General features: G+C 48.9%; 1 protein-coding gene across 4 annotated transcripts in view; it reads left to right on the forward strand.

Annotated features, from left to right (window-relative positions):
* Med27 (mediator complex subunit 27) overlaps nt 1–19,282 on the forward strand; it is a 174,001-nt gene that overhangs the window by 128,172 nt on the left and 26,547 nt on the right. The gene's annotated exons all lie outside the window — the stretch shown is intronic.

Consider the following 19,282-nt stretch of genomic DNA (forward strand, 5'->3'; position numbering starts at 1 on the left):
CTTCAAGCACACCTAGAAATCATAGGAGTCAAAACAATGGCCCCGCTTATGGTGGACAACCAGAGTAGGAGACTGAAATAGCTAATTGGAAATGGAGCAGATGGTACAGGTGACACGTGTAGTCAGTGGGGCACAGCCACAGGAAGGGGGACACCTTCGGAGAGTCAAAAAATCTTAACAAACCAAGACAGCTATCAAGCGGGGACATGTACATAGCAAGTGTCCTAGGTGCAGAGACCCATCTCAGAAATCCTTTTGCTAATTAAAAATAAAGTGGAAATATTAAAATGGGGCTGCAGTGGGGAGAGCTTTAACACACAGTATTTAAATAGATGACAAGATGTCCATCCTCATCCTCAGACAGATGTGGATTAAAACCTAATTGAGAGCCGTTTCCTGCCTACCAGGTTAGCAGTACTGAAAAGGCCGTGTCTACATTCTGCCGAGGAGGCAAGGGAACGGGCCTCTTTTCAATGCTGATGGCAATGGGGACCACTTAGAGGAAGGTCCTTCAGTGTCTGCTGTGTCCGGGAAACTGTGTTTGCATTTGCCTTTGACCAGCAGGGTTTGTACAAGGAGGTGACCCTGAGGACTCCTTCCAACAGTGTGAAAGCGGGTGTGTGCAGCTGTTAGTTACGGGTTGTTTGTGAGTGCAGAGTCTTAGGATAATCTGCACACTCTGAGGAGGAGGACTAAGACCCAGAGGCAGCCACACAATGAAACCACACTGCTTCTGTTCTCATCTTTGAAAGATGGAGGACCTGTGACCTATTCGAAGTGACTTCCAGGGTCGGCCATTATTTAAAGAGAAAAACGGATGCTTTTTTCAATACGGCCCCTCTCTGTAAGGAGAGAGAAAACATCCATTAACGCACTTGGAGGGGTAGACCAGAAACAAAGTAGTCTGTTTAGGAGCCTGTTGAGAGAAGCGTGTCAAGCAGAGGGCTGGAAGTGCATGAGACAGGCACGTGTCGGGCAGAGTGACTCGGGAGCTCTGACTAGAAGTCCAGAGTAGGACATTTATCTTTTTTGCTTTTGTTTTTAACCAAAAATAATGCAATTGGAATTAAAGAAAGCTACGGATATTTCAGTCGATGTGCTCACTCCTTTGTGGGCAGGGAAGAAAGTAGAGAAGCAACCCATGAACCCAGAGTGTGGGGTTTGACCCAGCCTTTCCTTTGAGTGCTATGGTAGCTACATAGTACAGTGTTAGTGGCCGTCAGTGTCCCACTGGTAGGGATTAGTGTGTCTGAAACCCTGGAGGGGTGGGGGAGGTAGAGCACATACAGACACAGGAGACCATCTCTATGGTGTTGCATAGCAACTGGAAGTATTAGTAGAAACAGAAATGCTGGTGTGTATGTGCACACGGGTGGGCCCTGACCTGCCTGCTAAGGTCTAGGTGAGAGCTCAAAGGCAGTGATCACCACTCTCTCCTTGTGTTGGTCTCTAAACGCCAGTGTCACTTACTGGCAGGAGTCCTTTGAGTAAGCAGCTGAGGACAGGACAAGATGAGCCCGGAGCATCTCGCTGTGCCAGAAAATAGGGGAAATATCCAGATAATTATGGGGGGGGGCATAGATACAGATACCATTTCAAAGAGACCCTCACTAAGCAAACCTCGAACTTCAGAGTGACAAAACAATGACATCATGAATATGAGCCAGAGTCGGCTCGCCATCTGAATCTGCCTGATAAAATGAACAAAGTATTGGGGGGCATCAGTGTGACCTCACAGTAGCTGTGAGGAAAGGGAGATTAAGTGGGAAGTTGGGCAAGGCTTCAGACATATGCTGTCGCTTTGGGTACAGGCTCCTCACTGGAGAGGAACTAAGGACTGAGCAAATGAAAGCTGGGACCTAAAAAGGGGCAAAGGTCCCAGGAAGCTGTATGCATGCCTGGAGTCTCTCAGCTAAACTCTGTTCTGTGCGTCTGTGGAGATACACACATGCCGCATTTAACCACTCTGAAGGCAGTGGCTTTGGGTTTTGTGGGGATAGTGGTGCTCTGTGTAGGTATTTCCTGGGCATTACCCACCTCTCCTCCTCTGAAAGTGCTATTCTGACCTCAGTGCTCTCTTGGGTTGTGAGACCTGGACTTCACTGTGGGTATCCTATGAGTCTGGAGGGCAGGGCAGGACTTTGCTTTAGAAAGGAAGTTCATTTCTCAGGAAAGTTCTGGAGCTGAGTCCTCTCCAGAATTTCCGGTGCCTCCCAGAACAGCTATCGTTCCCTCGGCCTGCTTTCTGTTCATTGCACATTTGTACTTTTTTGGGGAGACTTTCGTGGGGCTTATAGGTCAGGTGGTATGAGGTGCTACCCTCACACATGTGGCCTCTGGAGGACGCAGAAGGAGCTGAAGAGTGGACGAAGTCCATTGTCTCATCGCTGGTGCTGCTGGTACAAAGGAAGTATTGTGAGTCTCAGACACCAAGTCTTTCAGGCAAGGGCACAGGTGGTTTTTGTTTTGTTTCCTAATTTCTCTAAGTACTTTATACTTTTTCTTGATTTACCCCCAAAATTGCTCACTAAGAAACCATTGCATCTCTAGCTTCTCTAATTAGCTGTAAGATAGTCCTTCACAGGAATGCTGTGCACCTGGATCCATTCATGGATTAGTGGGAGCTGAACACATCCTAAAATCCCCTTGAAATACTGCCTCTTAAGTGATTACAGCCTAGGCTGCTGTCACCTTTGCCACAAAGGTCAACCCCTTTCCCAGCAGTCATCAGCCTCAGCGTTTCCAGTGCTGCCCTTCAAACCCTTTGGCTCCATCTGTGTATTCCAGCCACTGTGTCCAAGGAGCTGCGACTCAGTCCACCTCCCCAGGCTGGCATTTGGAGCAGTGAATTTAACTGTTAGAAAAGATGATTTCGATACCAAGGGAGTACTTTCTAAGTGTTTGTGTATCTGATGTGAAATTGATGTGTGGCAGAAACCACTGCCATTGGCCTTTTTGAGACAAGGTGAAGCTGTGTGTTCACCATTCAGAAAGCTGCCCTCCCGGCCTTAACTGTGTGTGTTTGTCTTGGGCTGTCTGCTTTGATTTATTCCGTAGTAAATGCTAGGCCAGTTTTCAAGCCAGATAACTTATCTTACACCGTGCCCCCAATTTGGCCTTATTTTGTTCCAGTGTGTCCCCTTGTCCTGCAACAAATGTTTATTGATCAGCCATTGAAAGATAGCCCAGCCCTTCCTCTCCAGCAACACTGTCACCAGCCACAACCAGGTGCCACGTGCACACTGCTCTCTGTGAGCTTGAGCTGTCTGCTCTGCCTCAGGCATCCCCTCAGCACTCTACCAGTCCTGGCTGTGCTTGGTTCTGTCCTTAGGACTCTTGCCCCTGCCTTTTCCTTCGTCTCCTGGTCTCCTTTCCTCTAGACACTGCTCGCCGTCCTCCACCCGATTGATCGTTCCACAGAGGCCCGTGTCCTCCCCACTGCCCTGGTGGTGTTCAAGAGAAAGCCTCCTTACAGATGCCCGTGACTGTGATAGCTTGACTTCAGCCGTCCTTTCCAAGCCCGTCTCCCCTTCTCCTTCCTGCCTGGCCATCCCAGAGCTCTCTGCTGTTCCTCCCTGCCATCTTGAACGAGACAATTTTCCTCATATGAAGCAGGCCAGTGTCTTGCAGACAGTTCAGCATCCTTTGCTCCAACCTGCCAAGAGTTCACTGCATTTATTGCAACAAGTATCATTCCTCCTTCTCCACAGGCTTCTTGGAACTTCATACCTGCATGCTTTGGTGCTCTGTGCCTGCTGCTTCCTCTGTCTGTGGCCTCCCCTTCCCCAGGCGGGACCACCATGCAGCTTTACCTTCCGCCTGAGTAGCCCCTCCCTCCTCTGCGTTCCTCCAGCCCTTTATACACCACATTGACAGATATGCTGTGTGCAGAAGAGTCCCCTACTTATCCAAAGAGTTGTCCTGCTTTAAAACACCATTTAACAATACCTGCTATCTGAGGTACCACTGTGCACAGCCTTTATAATGGTCCTAAAGTGAAAGGGCTGAGATCTGCCTGTGAGCATCTGTAGTGTTCCACATATGCAGTTAGGCTTCCCTAGCCCTTGCTACTAAACCCCAGGTTCTTCTGGGATCTCTTTGCATACCACAAAGAGCAACCTCAACTGTCACTAGTCTTGTTAGAAAGCACCAGTGTGGAGCAGTAAGCACTATGGACCTCAGAGTTTGTATTTAGCCCATGGAGCCCTGAGGTTCAACTCCCACTCTAGTAGTCTGTAATGCACTACAAGAGTGCCTTGTGCTTCCAGAGCTGGAGCTTCGTGGAAGAGTGTTAGCATGGGAGTTCAGGCTGCTCCTTACATGATCGGGTTGTCTTGACTCAGATTTATACACAGCAGTTGACTCTCATTAGCCCAAATACACACTGTGTAGACCAAGCATGTAAATAAACAGTTGAGACCTTCCCGGCTGTATTAAATCTTTAGCCCATTTCAAAGAAATGCATCTTGGCAGTTTACTTTATTCTTAGCACATCCTAACCTTAACTCAACACCCCAGTGTACACATGTGGCTTTTCCGCCTGTTAATCTTCTCACTGGATCCACAGAATAAGATAGCACTCAGTTTCAGTCCAAGTGCCATGTGCACTCCAGCTGTTGACTGCTGGATTAAAGAATGAGCATGAATCTACACCAGGATGGCCTGTGGCCTTGTTAGTATATTGTGTGGGGCTTTGTTTAGAATTAGTTATAGTAGCTATGTTTTCTGTACAATGACCCTGGATGGTGGGGTCTGTAGCACACACAGGCTCTGGAGAACCAGACCACTTGGCCCTTTCTAGGCACACACCTGCCGTCTACTTGCAGGCTGTATTCCCATTAGTGCCCCTGTGACATAGAGCTGAGGGCAGTCCTGCCTCTCAGGGCTGGTGCCCCCAAAACCTGACCAGTAAGCCTGGGGTGCCAGAAGTCTGCTAAGCACCTACTGAAAATCTTAGTATTCTGTACTAAGTATTTCCGCACCTGTTCATCACATACACAGTCCTAAACAGTTGAGAGGCGCTTCCTTTGTAAACTGTCACCTTGCCAGACACTTCCTAGAAGTGCTTATTTTATAATGATAGCCCAGTGCTAGCGGCTATCTTTTCTCACCTGGCTTTTGCAGTCTCATTCCTGCTGGGCTCTCACCTCTGCCATGTTGGTCTTCTATGCTGCAGCTGGAAGGCACTGTTCCTTTTCTGCCCAGAGGCAACACTGACTTTCTGCTGTATGGAGAGGAGGAGTATCCCTTCCAAACCCACGTGATTTGTTGCTAGTTCCTCAGCATACTGTCAGTATCTGTTCATTCAAATGCAACTCTGATAGGATAGCAAGGGTTCCATCTACCACACATTGCCCGTCCCTGCAGGGTGCCCCTCCAAGTGTATCTGAAGTGAATGAATGTGCTCTCCTATAGTGTGATTCCACAGCAGCTCTCAGAGCTACCCCTTCCCCAAGGGAGAGATCTTGTCTCAGCACCTTCCAAAACATAAGCCTGCTGGTCTGACTTAGAGCTGAGCTTCTGCCTGATCCAGTCCAGTTGCCAATATGCGCTATCTGCTATGCTATGTGGTTCTCCATGTGATACTCGTGAGACCAAGATCCAAGGTCAAGTGTCTTTGAAGAGTTACCGTGTTGATTTTGTCTTTATTGTCCTGATTTCTGAATGGTTGGTTTCCGTGAACACACAGGGTCACAAAAGACGAAGGAGGCCAGTGTTTCTGGAGAACCAGACCAGAACAAAACTGGGGCCCAGCTTTCCGCTTTCATCCTTGAGCACATCCTAGCACAATTCCCCAACTGGAAGCCCACCTCAAGGAGGAAATGCGTTTTTATTTTCTGTTGTATTAGCAGAATGTGTTCCATTTGACATTTCGAGGCATATGTGTGGTGTACATTGATCATGTTCACCCCCTCCCACTTGGAAGAGGATGATTGCACCGATTCTGTCTGCTTCTTGTTGCATTTGCAAGTTCAGAACTGTGCCTGCTTGTGAAGGAGCTGCCGATGAGACCCTCTGGGTGGACAACAGAAGACAAGGGCTGCAGGATAAAGTTCATTCACTGTTTATGTCAATGCAGTTCATGCTGGGCACTGTACCCATGGTTCAGAGAACCCTATTTGGTTTTGGCAGTACCAGAGATGGAACTCAGGGCTGGCCACACTCCGGCTCTCAAGAGAGGCTCTTCAGACTGCCTGAGTGCTGCTTGATTTGTTTTGGGTGTTTTCTTTATTTGGGCAGTCTAAGGCTAGAGCCCTGACCTCACATACTCTAGGCAAGTACTCCCCACTGACAACAGGCCTAGTCCATAGTGCTAATTAAAAGCATTGACCTCACCCCAGAACTACTAGAGGGAAAGGAGCTGGAGCCCCCTAAGCAACCCACTGCCCTATAGTGAAAACAGATCCTCAGAGAGCCCTCATAGCAGGTCATCCAGGAAGAGATAAGCTGAAAGACCATGGAAGCAGCCAGAAACAGAAGGGAAATCCAGGCTGCCGTCCCCACCCCACAAGTACCCTGTGATGGTTCCTACTAGCAACAAGTCTGCAACACCATCTGGGCCTCTCAGCAGCCCCTTAACAGGAAATGTCAGTGCATTTCCTAATGAGAGACTTGGAGTGAAGAGGGGTCCTTGGCCAATCAGAGGTTGTGTCCAGTACAGCCCAAGCTTGCAGCAAGCCCCTGAAACATCAGAGCCCCAGTCTCCTCTACCATCCTCTGCCATTATCCCTAAAAAGTCACATGACCCTGGCTCTGACATACAAAACATGTAGGTGAGTGGGGGAATGTGTTGAAATGAGCTAAGTTTTATAAAGCTTTTTAAAAGAATGATGGTTTTGATAAAATTTAATTTTGGTGGAAAGTGCTTTCTGAAAATACTCAAGATGTTCCCGGTTCTATTTCCTTCCTGCACACAGACTTTATCAAATGATTGTTTTGTTGATAAATTTAGTGTTCATTTGGGACTTATATGTAGACTGTACCTACCCTCAAAGGGAGAGAGGGTTTTATAGTTTCCATTCATCCTCATTAACATCGGAGCATTTGCATCTTCGCTTTCACATCTAGTTCCAGGAATTTTAAGCAGTCTGATTGTATGGAAGTGGGTCGTATTAATTGCAAATGGGCTCGACATCTGCTTGCTAACATAGAGGGCTTTTTTTTTTTAGCCCCGTTTTGTTTTTATATACGATCTACCAGGGTGATTAGGCAAGAGCTACGGCTGGTGCTGTTAGAAGGCTGGGTTCTCAGAGGCTTAGAACACACCCATAAAAGTGAATTTAAGAGCGAGTCTCCGAAAGTTCTTGAACCGGGAGCAGTTAGACATCTGAGCCGTGATAGGTTTCTATCCGCAGTCTGTTAGGAAGCTGTCTTCTGGCCTTGGAGCCTCTATTAGCCAGCTGCTCAGGAGCCAAGGTTATGGATCCTTGACCCTGGAGTAAGCCTGGGGTACACTGCCCCATTCTACCTACAAGGCCTGAGCTGGGCTGGATGCGGCCTGTTGGGACTCACTCAGTAGACAGCTCACTTCTTCCCTAATGCTACTGTAGTGGTGATGCCCAAAGTGGGTCTCTCTCTATATACTACCCTCTAAGAAAGCCAGTAGACACAGATTAGCCCTGAGGCACTCGCTACCATTTGCTTGGCTGCAGTTCTTTTTAGAGCCTTTCTGAACTGGCCTGCACGCACTGACTTCATAAGGAGAAGGTTTGCTTTGCCACTTCTAACTAAGCACGTCACCTGGGCCAGCCTGACTTAGAGCAGAGGCACTGTCTGAGCAAGTCTAACTGTAGACCCCTCGTTATGGAGTATGCTCCATGCATTGTTGTCTTGAAGAACTTCCCAAACACTTACTTTGACATTAGTAACTAAAGCATATAATGTCTCCTGGATCAGAAGATTATTGAAGAAGTTCCTTGGCTCAGAACCCACCCTCTCACGCTCCCCCTTCTTCCGGACTGTTTGGTTGTTGTTGTGGTCGTTGTTCTTTTTTAACTGCCTGGCAAAACTGCTCCTGTATGTGACAAGTCAGGGAAGTGGGGAGATGGCAAGTGACTAGCCAGGACTAGGGGAGGGACAGAAAACTATGGGAAGGACCACACACCCTCTGGAGTGGGAGACATTTCCACAGTGCCTGTGTCTAGGCGGGTACGGTTGGCATTTGCTGCATGAATGAATTGTTAAATGCTCTGAGGGCTTTGCTGGATGACTCTGTCTAATGATCTGTTGTGGAATCCTAGCTAGCTGCCCAGTGTGTATGGACTTTCACTCCTTCTAGAATTGAGGGTTAAACACGGGAACTTCCCTTTTTCTGCAAATAGCAGATGCCCATCTCATGCATGGCTCTCTGCTGCCTGCTTCAAAGCAAATAGTTGTAGGAGGTGGTGTTCAGGAGCAGGACGTGGTTAACCCCTTCCCTCTGTCTTGGGAAGGTGGCAGGTGTTAGCAGTGAGACTGACTGTCACAGAACTAAGTGAGTTGGTGCACCAAGGGCAAGCCTGCCTCGCTCCTGGGGCCTTGACTTCACTAACCTCTAAGGCAACAAGATCTGGTAGCGGCAGGTGTCCTTCTTGCTGAAGCCCTCCTTCCAGTGCACCATGGCTCTGTTCCCCAGTTTGTCCCTCTTCACACAGACTGTGTCTTGTTACCCAAAGGAAGGATCCCTGGCTCACCCTTAATATGGGGAAATCATTTAGAGCACTTAATTTGGGCTGACTCTTTATTGGTGCACTATTGCAATTAAGTTAGATTAATGAAAGGTAAATTCCAGTCTATACATGAAAAAAAATGTCTTGTAAAGATCCTAATTAGAGCATGTGTTTATTTAGCCTATCAGGCTGTAATTGCATCCGTCTTGCTATTTACAAACAGGCATCATTAAAGAGTAATGAGTATGAGAAGAGCGTTAATATAGCGGGGGATGGGGAGCAATGGAAGCTGCTGCTGCTGCTGCTGCTGCTGCTGCTGCTGCTGCTGCTGAATATGGTTTTCAAAGGAAGGAGAATGCGGAGTGATGCTGTGGGAGGAGGGGGAGCCAGTGTTATGCAAGGCAGCAGCACATCCTTCGCTGCAGAGGGCTGGCTGCTTTTAATTTGTTATAGCAGTGTAAACCATAGAAGGAAACAAACATCCCGCACAGTCGTCTGCGACGTTAGCCACCGTGCTATTCATTGTCCCCCACACATCGGCCCTGCCTACACCACCAGGCCTGCACTGGGGGACATCTGCCCTCCAAGCCACAGAGGTTCCCAGGAGGCTGGAAAAGCCATGCAAGGTGTGGGCTCTCCTCACATTACACGGCTCTGGGCCCTTTAGCAGCCTTTCAGAAAACCCAAACATGCGGTAAAGTGAGAAATAAGCTTACGGTGTTTCCTTGGCACCTCTAATAGCACGTCTCAGTCTTACATAACTTCAGTTGTTCTTGGAGTCAGATGCAACTCCGCCTTCCTTAGGTGGGTGCTTAGTCACTCCTGTCTGCACCCACCTGACATGAGTGCAGAAAAGCTGAGGCTCCAAATGGAAAAGACAGAGCAGATGGGAGCAGCGGAGCCTCGATGGTCTGCTGCCTCATTTCTCACACTCTCCGTGTGCTTTCTCTTCTGAGGCCAGCCATGACTCAGTGGTAGTTTGTGCTAGGGCCTGGCTTTAACACTCGACACCAAAAGGGAGTAAATACTTCCTATTAATCAGGTTTCAAGACTGGGAATGTGGCTCAGTGGCAAAGTAGAGAAGTGTGTGAAGCCCTGGCTCTGACGCCCAGCACTGGCAAACCAACAAAACCCAAGAAGGAGGTCTAAAGCCCAGGCGTGGAGGCAGCTCAGTCTCTGAGTCCGGACTGCGTAGTGTTTATGGGAATGAACACGAATATAGTGTGCAGTGCCTCAGTTTCCCCGTGTCCGGCTTATTGCACAGTGCTGGAACTGCATCCTATATACATGCAAAGTGCTGGTGTTGAAGCTGGAGTGGAGCTTAGATTTCTCCAGGGAGTCCTTGGTGAGTTGAAGTCCTGGGTTTAATTTAAATCAGGTTATAGGAACTCACAGTTTTCAGAACGTTTTATGTTTATCTTTAAACAGACTCAGCTTAACTTTAGGCTACCCTAAACAGAGGTAAAATGTTTTTTCTCAGACACCACCACCCCCATGTATTTAAGGGCACAGATCACTGTATTATCCAGCCCAGGAGGGCCCGGGTGGGGCTGTGAGCATGAGTCTTCTGTAGTTGTTAACTTACAGCTGTTCCCATTTTCAGCTCAGACAACTGTGGGCATATTTTTCCATTCATATTAATTGGATTTTAAAGTGACCTTGTCCCATGTATTGATTTGAATTAAAATTTTCTACATCAAGGTCAAGTTGGCATATATCCTACAAACAAAATATTAAAAAGCCAAGTACTGCCTAACAGGATATTGGCAGAGAAAATAGAGATTTAACAGAACCAGGTTACCCCGGAGGGCACTGTACCACCATCCTAACACCACTACAGATCCACATGGGGACTGCCGTCACCTGGGCCTCACCTTTATGGAGTCCCCTCCTGCTTTAAGTCAGGAAAGAACATCTCTGTCACTCAGGCTGGGCTTGCGGTATAAGTCTTCTTCAGCTCCACAAATGCCACTTAGGGAAAGTCAGGATTCTTTAAGCATTGTAGAATTAACTCTAGCCCTTTGTCCTGGGTCTAAGAACCGCCCCAAAACATGGCTTCTCTTTGACATTTGAAAAGTAGCTCAAACTTTGCTCAGGAAGTGATTCTTTCCCTGCTTTCCTCCATTGTCATCTCAGGAAGGGCCCAGACCATTCCATTGTCTGGGGCTCCCATTGGGCACTGGGAAGAACCTTCACTCCTCTTTTCCTTCACTCGGTCCTTTGGCCATCTCCACCCTGGCACACATGTGGCACACATGGGGAAGAATGGAAAGGGCAGGACATTTGCATTCTAAGGTAGCTATGTCCGTGTCATCGGTCTGCCTGTCTCTCCTGCCCCCTTCTCCTGTCCTTCTCTCCTTACTTTCAGCCCTTCTCATAGGATTGCTCTTTCTCCCTTCAGGTCGACGTTGTACTGTCCAGCTGCTGCAAATTAACAGACCTTAGCAGGCTGTGCAGGAACAGAGCCTCCTGTCAGGCCACTGTGTGACCCCTTGATCCCAGTGCTGCACCAGATCCAGCTGTTTCCACACAGAGTACCTTAGGAAGGAGCTTCATTTCCTGACAGTCAAGAGTCCGTGCTAGGTTCAGGTGCAGGGTGTATACCATGGAGGATTGCTTTCACGGTGCTGAAGTGTGCATTGCTTTTAGTATGGTCAGGAATCAACAGGCTGCTTGCCCATCAGCCAGCCCCTCCTCCATCCATACTCCTTCTGGAAGGGCTGTATGCATGTATGGATCTAAAAGGTGAAGCAGACTGGGTTTCATTTTGATGATCTCTCATCCCACAGAGAGAGTCTGAAGGGGACAAGCCCAGGGCTGGGAAGCATGGCATCCTCTTCTGTCTTTGGATTTGTGCTGTTGAGGGAGACAAAAGGATTGTGAAGAACTTTATGTCTATAATAAAAACCCTCTGACATGAACCTTTCTGTGGAATTTGCCAAGCAGCTGGGTCTCCTGTCACAAAAGTCTCCCTGCAATCAGGGCAGCCTTAGATTTTCTAGAGAGGCAAAAGTTAAGGAAAGTTTAGAGTGCCCAGATTGCTCAGGTTGACGGCTCCTTAGCAAATGATTCCAACTTCCCCCCCTTCGGTGGATAAGCCACCTAATAAGAATAAACCTTATTGGTAATTATTGAAAATAATGGTGACAGTAATGCAGCAGCTACTGCCGTGCAGTGAGCTAAGGACATGGTGATGCTGGGAGACGGTGGCCCCAACCGTGTCCTCATAGAGGCCCCACCTTGGAGAGGAGGCCAGGCTTCACTAGGTGGCTTCTCCTAGGCTATACCGTTCTGTTTTAGCTCTGTGTCTTTTGCCTGTGGCAGGGGTCTGTCAGGAGTGACACTACAAAACTGCTTAGCACTCAGATAGTCACCCTTGTTCCCTCCTCCTGTCAACCAACTAAAGAAGTGGGTCATTTTCTGAGGAGAGCCAGTGGAGCAGAGCCAGGCTCTGCACCCGAGTCCAGGAGAGTGCCACTCTCACATCTTGTTGGGGGACTCCTTTTACCTGCCTAAGATTTTTGCCATCCCTGTCAACAGGAGGAATAAAACAACCACCCCTTACAGCCGTTTGACTTTGTATCTCAAACTTAGTTTCCAGGTCTCTCCCCAGCTTGAGTTTTTCTTCCTCAGATTGCCCTTTATGTATGACATGGTGCTCTACTGTGAGGCGCACAACTGAGTCCTTCTCTTGAACATACCCTGAAATACGGAGAGACTTGGTTTCCTGGGCTGCTCCTCAGTGTGCCCTGGTGCTTTCCTAGTCACAGCCCAAGTGACTAGGAAATGGGTTGCTGTGCCCTCACAGATTGCACCCCCAGCCCTCCCTTCCCCTCTCCTATCTTGCAAAGGTACTGCAAACAGTCCCTGTTCTAGACCCCATCCTTGCCAGGGCTTGGGTCTCTCAGAGTCAGCCTGCCTCAGAGGTTTGTGTCTGCCGAGCTCCACTGTTTCCTAGAAAGAAGCAGCTGCCGGCACTGTGTCTCTGCGTCCTCGGCCCCTTGCTGCTGCAGCTTCCGAGGCTGCCATTCAGAGGCACAATTCTGCCCAGCATGACTCTAGCAGGGCTGTACATATCCAGCCGCTGTGTAGAATCCAGAAGGCTGGCTTTTTTAAATGCACTAAAATTAGACAAAGCAGGTACATTATTAGCGTCTTACCATAGGGTTGGGAGTCTACACAAAGCCGTTGGAGAGGGAAGCCGAAGTCCTAGGGAGTAGGGTTTAGAGCTACTTAGCACAGTGCCAGAGAAGATTGCTGGGAGGATGGAGGGCCAGGTGACTCTTGGCCCTGTGGTCACTGTTGCTGGCCTTTGGAGTCATGGCTGGGCAAGATGTCGGGAAACAGCAAGAGGTAGCTCCTGGCCTTGCACAGGAAAACGGTGACCTTGGACTCCAGTCTCCAGCTTCCTCCCGTTAAAAATGGAAATAAGACAGCTGCCTGGGCTGCCTCCTGGGTTCTTTTTTTTTTTTTTGGTTCTTTTTTTTCGGAGCTGGGGACCGACCCAGGGCCTTGCGCTTCCTAGGTAAGCACTCTACCACTGAGCTAAATCCCCAGCCCCCGCCTCCTGGGTTCTTAAAGGAGTGCACTGCAGCCATGCACGCATGCCCCACCATAGGAAAAGAGGTGAGGTGCGTTATTCCAAGAGAAGGCTGTAAAAAGCCTGGGTGCTTTCTTGGGGCCGAACCTAAGAACCTTCCTTGCGGGAGTATCCGTGGAACACTCCTGGGGATTGACCTGGGCACAGCTCTCTCCACCCTGAGCCCTTTTGATTGTAGCAGATGGCTCTGTGACACAGCACTGTCTGCCATCAGTGCTCTGTACAGACACCGAGTGCCCCTTGTTGGGAGCACCTAGGTGTCCTCCACTTATGTTCAGGTACATGCCATTTTCATCATTCCCCCTAGGGCTCAGTTTATTCCTTTAACAATGACAGAGCTGGGGTTTAGAGAGGCTACTCAACACAGTAGTTAAAAGCACTTGACCCAAGTTTGACCCAACACCCACATCAGACAGTTCACAACCTCTGTAACTCCAGCTCTGGGGGGGATAAGATGCCCTCTTCTGGCCTTCACAGGCACCCACACATAGGTGACAGCAGTTACTCCATTCCCTGACCCAGTGTCTATCCTAATAGGTGCATCTCGCATGATAATAGATTTCCCTTAGACTACCCTTCACCTCATTTTAGTCCTTCAGGGTTAGTACAGAGGAAGTTCCTTAGAACTCTAGTGAAGAAAATGACTCCTAAGTCCCCTAGAAGTTTGTGTGCGCGCCTACCTTTCTGCTTCTATGACTCGAAGCTTTCTTAAATCGCAGCAGCTCCCTAAGGCCTTATTTGTATGGGGAAAATAACCCTCATGGGTGGCTTTATAGAAATGGTTAGTTTTTTTAAATAAGACACCCTCTCCCCAAAGCACGGCTCAGAAATATAGCCAGCTGTCAGAAGAGCAAATCCTGTGCTGTCCTGTTTCTGTCTGGTGTACATGTGCACTGTGCTAGGGCAAGGGCCATCTGGCCTGGGCTCTTCAGCATGTGGTCAGCAGACCTCCCACATCCTACATATAGATACTGCTCATCTCAAACTGCTTGGGCTGCACAGACTGCAGGAGCCAGTGATAAGCAGTCTCCACGGCCAAGAGGTGTTGGATACCTGGAGGATAACCCTTCAGCCACCGGCTTTGTTGGTGACAGAGCTGAAGCAGCTATCTCTCTCCTCCTTGGCTTTCCTCGCACTGTATCTCTTGTCTGTGGCATTCCCGACCACAGTGAGCTAGAATCCTCCTGGGAGAATGCCACCTGACAGGTAGCTGCTGATGGCCACTGTCCACCCAAAGCATGGCTGGCCTATCCAAGGCTGGCAGTGCTATCACTCCCAGACACTCTCCCTGTGCTGAGGAGACCAGCGGGAGGCTGCCTGGGACCTTCCCAAGTGCCCTCTGGTCCCTGCTCAGGAAGCATGGCGCTGCTTCTTTGACTATGTGCCACTTACACTCACTGTACCAACTGCCATAAAGTAGTAAGTGAGCTCTCAGGAGCGGTGGTGCTCAGTATAGAAAAGTGTTACCTTGGCAACAACAGGCATGCTTCATTACCAGATGGCATTAGCTTTATCTGTGGCACCCCATAGCCTCTGCCAAGAATCAGCCCATAGCCCCTGTCATGAGCGTCTTTGCTTCTGACTATGACAGCGTCGGCTGCATGTAGAAAGATGTCCGTGGTCCGTCTGCAGTGTATTGTATCAGTCCGCCAAAGCCAAGCCAGAAGCTTACACACTCCACTCACGGGAGCACCTGGCTCACTAGAGTGACACTGACATTAGAAAATGTGTCTTAGAATGTGCACGCAGCTCCGTCCTGAGGCCTGGTGTTGCCTACTCTGCATGCCGCATGCAGAAGGATGTGCTGTGGCACGCTGTAAGCTAAGGTAAGCATTGCAGCCTGCATCCTTGTTTGTTTGTTTTTTTAATTTCCTCAGCCGACCCTTCCACATTTCATTCCATTTCTGAACAGACAGGCATAAGAGACTGACTTGCCCTGTGTCCTTTGCTGTTGACCTGTCCTGCACAGCAAATGGTCATCACTGTGCTCTGTTAGATCTGGCTGGCCGGCCTTGTGGCAGCTTTGAGTCTTCCTTGCCCCGCAAGCTGGCAGGTGCTTTCTGCCTAGCACTCATTCATCAGACTCACCATTTTATTTGTCCTGGAGGGTAGCATCTACGGTCCCCAGCTTCCCTACAGCCCCACGTGTGGCTCGTTGGCCCGGACAGCGACTCTGGGTCCATCTTTGCTGCTGACTGGCTAAAACTATTGTTCCTCCAACAAACTCGAACGCTGATTCAGGCTGAGGAGCAGAAGCTGCTCCTGAGCCCTTCATCCACACCCGCCTTTACGGTGCTGTCCATCTGGGCATTGCCTGCTGGGCTCCTCCCAGTCCTACTCTGAATGAAGTAATTCATCCAGAGCTGCCAGGAGGCCAGCTTCACCACAGCAGAGTCAAGAGATGTGACTCAGCTTGGATAGATGTCACCAAGAGCAAGCTGAAATTCAAATGCCCTAACTGTGCCTCTCTAGCCCAGGTGAATACGGAGTCCTTTCTCACAGACTTCACAGGGCCTCATGGAAACGGAAAGATGGTAAAGCAGGGCAGTGCAGCCTACCCAGCACCAACCGTCCTCCAAGGGCTCTCTGTGGAAAGTGCAGGGTAAGCCAATCGGTGCTCCCTGGGGAAGCATCTGTGGGTGCAGGCCGTAGCTCCTCAGACCCTAACTTCCTCCACTTCTCCAACTAGCAAAGCAGGAGAGAGGCTCCCAGCTCAGGCTGATGGAGTGCCTCAGCTCTCAAGGCCCACACTCAGATCTTGGAGTGAGCTTTCTTAGTCCTTTCAAAGTGGCATTTAGGAGACCTGGTAACTAATCCAGCAGATGTTTGCTAGTGCTGGACAGCAGCTGTTCTCTCGACAGGAGGCCTGTCAGAGTATGGCCACTTGTCTTTTAAAGACATATACTAAAATAACAGTATTTACTGATACCGTTTTTGTTGTTTGGAGGGAAAGGAGGTAGAGGTGACACTAGGTGGCCAGGGGTTGGGTCCATAGGGACTTGGAGGGGTTGATTTTGTTTATTTTTTAGACACAATTTGAGTCCTGGGATTAAAACCATGCTCTTTGGGAGGGTGGGCCCTGGAGAGATGGCTCAGCAGTTAAGATTTCAAGTTTGGTTCCCAACACCCACAAAGGACGGCACATAACTCCAGGTAACTCCAGAGCTTGGGCATCTCACTCCTTATCTCTAAGAGTACCAGCACCGGACACACTCACACACAGATACACACACACAGATACACACACACACACACACACACACACACACACGCACACACATGCACACACAAAGACACACTCACATATTTTTTTTTCTCTATTCTTTTTTTCGGAGCTGGGGACCGAACCCAGGGCCTTGCACTTGCTAGGCAAGTGCTCTACCACTGAGCTAAATCCCCAACCCCACATATTTTTAAAATAGAAATTAATCTTAGAAAAAAAAACAAACTTGAAAGTCAGGCATGGAGGTTCACACCTATTTTCCATGTGGTCAATAGGCAAAAACAGGAGAATGCTGGGAGTTTGAGACTAGCCTGTGCTACAGAGTGAAACCTTGTCACAGCCCTAAAGTCCCCTGAGTTGTTATTGCTGGATTAGAGTAGCAAGGGAGTCAAGTTGTTGTTGCTGTTGTTTGAGTTCAGTAGCTCCCTTTGCTGACAAGAATGGAGTGAAGAAGAGCCACAGGCGTAGGGGTAGCTCTCGGGTTGGCACAACACTCCTCCAGAGAAGCTTGGTAGACTGTAATATTTGCCCCAGTAGTTAGAATTCTGTGGCTCTATCCTAAAATAGAAAGTGCCCCTTAGTGCTGAGAGGGCTCAGCAGGTAAAGGTGCTTGCCTCCAAACCAAACAACCTGAGCTCTGCCCCTGGAACTCACATGCTAGGAGACTCCCACAGGTCGTCCACTGACCTCTGTGCTCACACTGTGGCACTCATGCATCCACACACATAGATACACACAGTAAATAAGTAAGCTGTAACTTAAAACAATAATGTTGGGGACTGGAGAGATGGCTCAGTGGTTAAGAGCACTGACTGCTCTTCCAGAGGTCCTGAGTTCAATTCCCAGCAACCACATGATGGCTCACAACCATCTGTAAGTGTAAATGATGCCCTCTTCTGAAGACACCTACAGAGTACTCATATACATTAAATAAATAAATAAATCTTAAAAAAATAATAATGTTGACCCACATGCAGTGGTACTACGGTACCAGAAGTACCTGCTGCAGCCGTGTTTACAATAAGGAAACTTGGAAACCCCTTAAGTGTGTGGTAGCAGGAGAGAGGTTGAGAAGGGCCCAGGGTAGCCAATAGCTAGGCCAGGTAGCACCTGGCACTGTTTCTGAAGCCTGTGTAGCAATATGGAGGAAGGACAATGGTGTAACTGTCAGGATTTGGTTTGCAGATCCATACATTGATATGTGTCAGGAATATGAGAACCGTGGATCGGCTAATAATGTATGGACTCCCTAAAAGGCCAGCACTGGCAGCATGCTAAGGGAAGCGTGGGCGAGCAGGACCTAGATGTGGCTCCAGCTCTTTGGTGGTTTGCACTTGCTGGCTATGTGATTGTTTGGGGGCTGTCCTTCCTGGTGCTGCTGTGTGTCCTGGGTGCAGGAGAAGAGGCCATATTGCTTTGGGCACCGAGTGTGGGGCTGGTGCTGGGGGCAGGTGGAGTCTGCCTCTTCCACATGCAGGTGCCATCGGGCCCAGGCTGAATTCCAGCATATTCTAAGAAGGGAAAGAGAGACCCAGGACCTAGGCTCAGAGCCTCACTTAGCCCACTGCTGGCAGCAGGAGGGGGATAGTGCTGAAGAACGCCAAGACTTGTCACTGTCACATATGTTTGTTATATATATTTAAAGGAATTATCCAAAAACCATGAATGATGACCATCTTTGGTTGGAAAGACTGAGCCATTGTCTTCCTCTTGATACCCTTCTCCAGAAACTCACGTTCATTAAATCCAGCTGGAGTTGGGTGGTAGACGACAGTTCTCAGTTACTGAAGCTTCTGAGCTGCCCTTCTGTGTGGTGGGGGATGGGCCCTGGCTAGTCTGGTCTGCCTGCCCTGTAGCCTCTGCTTCTGCCCTGCTCTCCTTCCCTTCCAGGAGGCTCCAGCTGATCCTGCTTTTACGGTCCATTGGCATCCTTAAATAGTAATTCTGTGTCAGCTAGTGTAACAATATATAAAAGTTAGCACTCCTTAAATGTAAATAATGCTTCTTTGCTCTCTCTTACTGTACTTCTGCACAGGTAAGGCACACAAAAGATACTTCATCCCAGCACCATTAAAAAGCCAGGTGTCAGGATGCTCCCCAGTGCATAGAACTGCTCAAGGAAACAGGAAGGTAGTCATCAGAGAGGTAGAAAGCTGCAGGGGACAAGGAAACAAGAAGGGGATGCTTAAAAGTTGTCCCTGTGGACACTAGCACCAAGTTGGCCTGGGGAAACTAGGCTTGCTGTGCAGGCCAAAGTTTTCTTAAACCAGTAGGGTTTCCTTTCAGCAAATCTGAGATTTCTAGCCCCATCAGAACATCCAAGACCACAGGCTTCCACTGAGCTCTGGGCCAGGCCTGCCTCCAAGGTCTCACCTGGGAACATAGAAGGCGTGCATCCCAGCATTGCCGTCTAAGGAAAGCAATTCAATTCCTGTGAAAAACCGCATGCCCCTGCATAGCAGTGTCTGTCTTCTCTGGCAGTGTGGAAACCTTTTTAGATGTTTTCTCTTTGTGTTCAGGGTACAGGGGGTATTGAGACAGGGTCTCCCTATGTAGCCCTGGCTGTCCTAGAGTTCACTGCATAGACCAAGCTGACCTCACACTCTCAGAGATCTGCCTGCCTCTTCCTCCCAAGAGCTGGGATTAAAGGTGTGAGCTACCACACCCAGATTTTTAGGTGTTTCCTTTATCCATGATGTGCTTAGGTTCTGAGAGTGAAGTGCTGACTGCAGGTCTGGAGAGCACCTAGCCCTTTCCTTTCCCTCCACGTTCACTCGACATTGTTTCTCCACTTCCCACCAGCTAATGTAG

The sequence above is a fragment of the Rattus norvegicus genome, chromosome 3 (assembly GCF_036323735.1).
Source record: "Rattus norvegicus strain BN/NHsdMcwi chromosome 3, GRCr8, whole genome shotgun sequence".
In the NCBI taxonomy this organism is placed as follows: domain Eukaryota; kingdom Metazoa; phylum Chordata; class Mammalia; order Rodentia; family Muridae; genus Rattus; species Rattus norvegicus.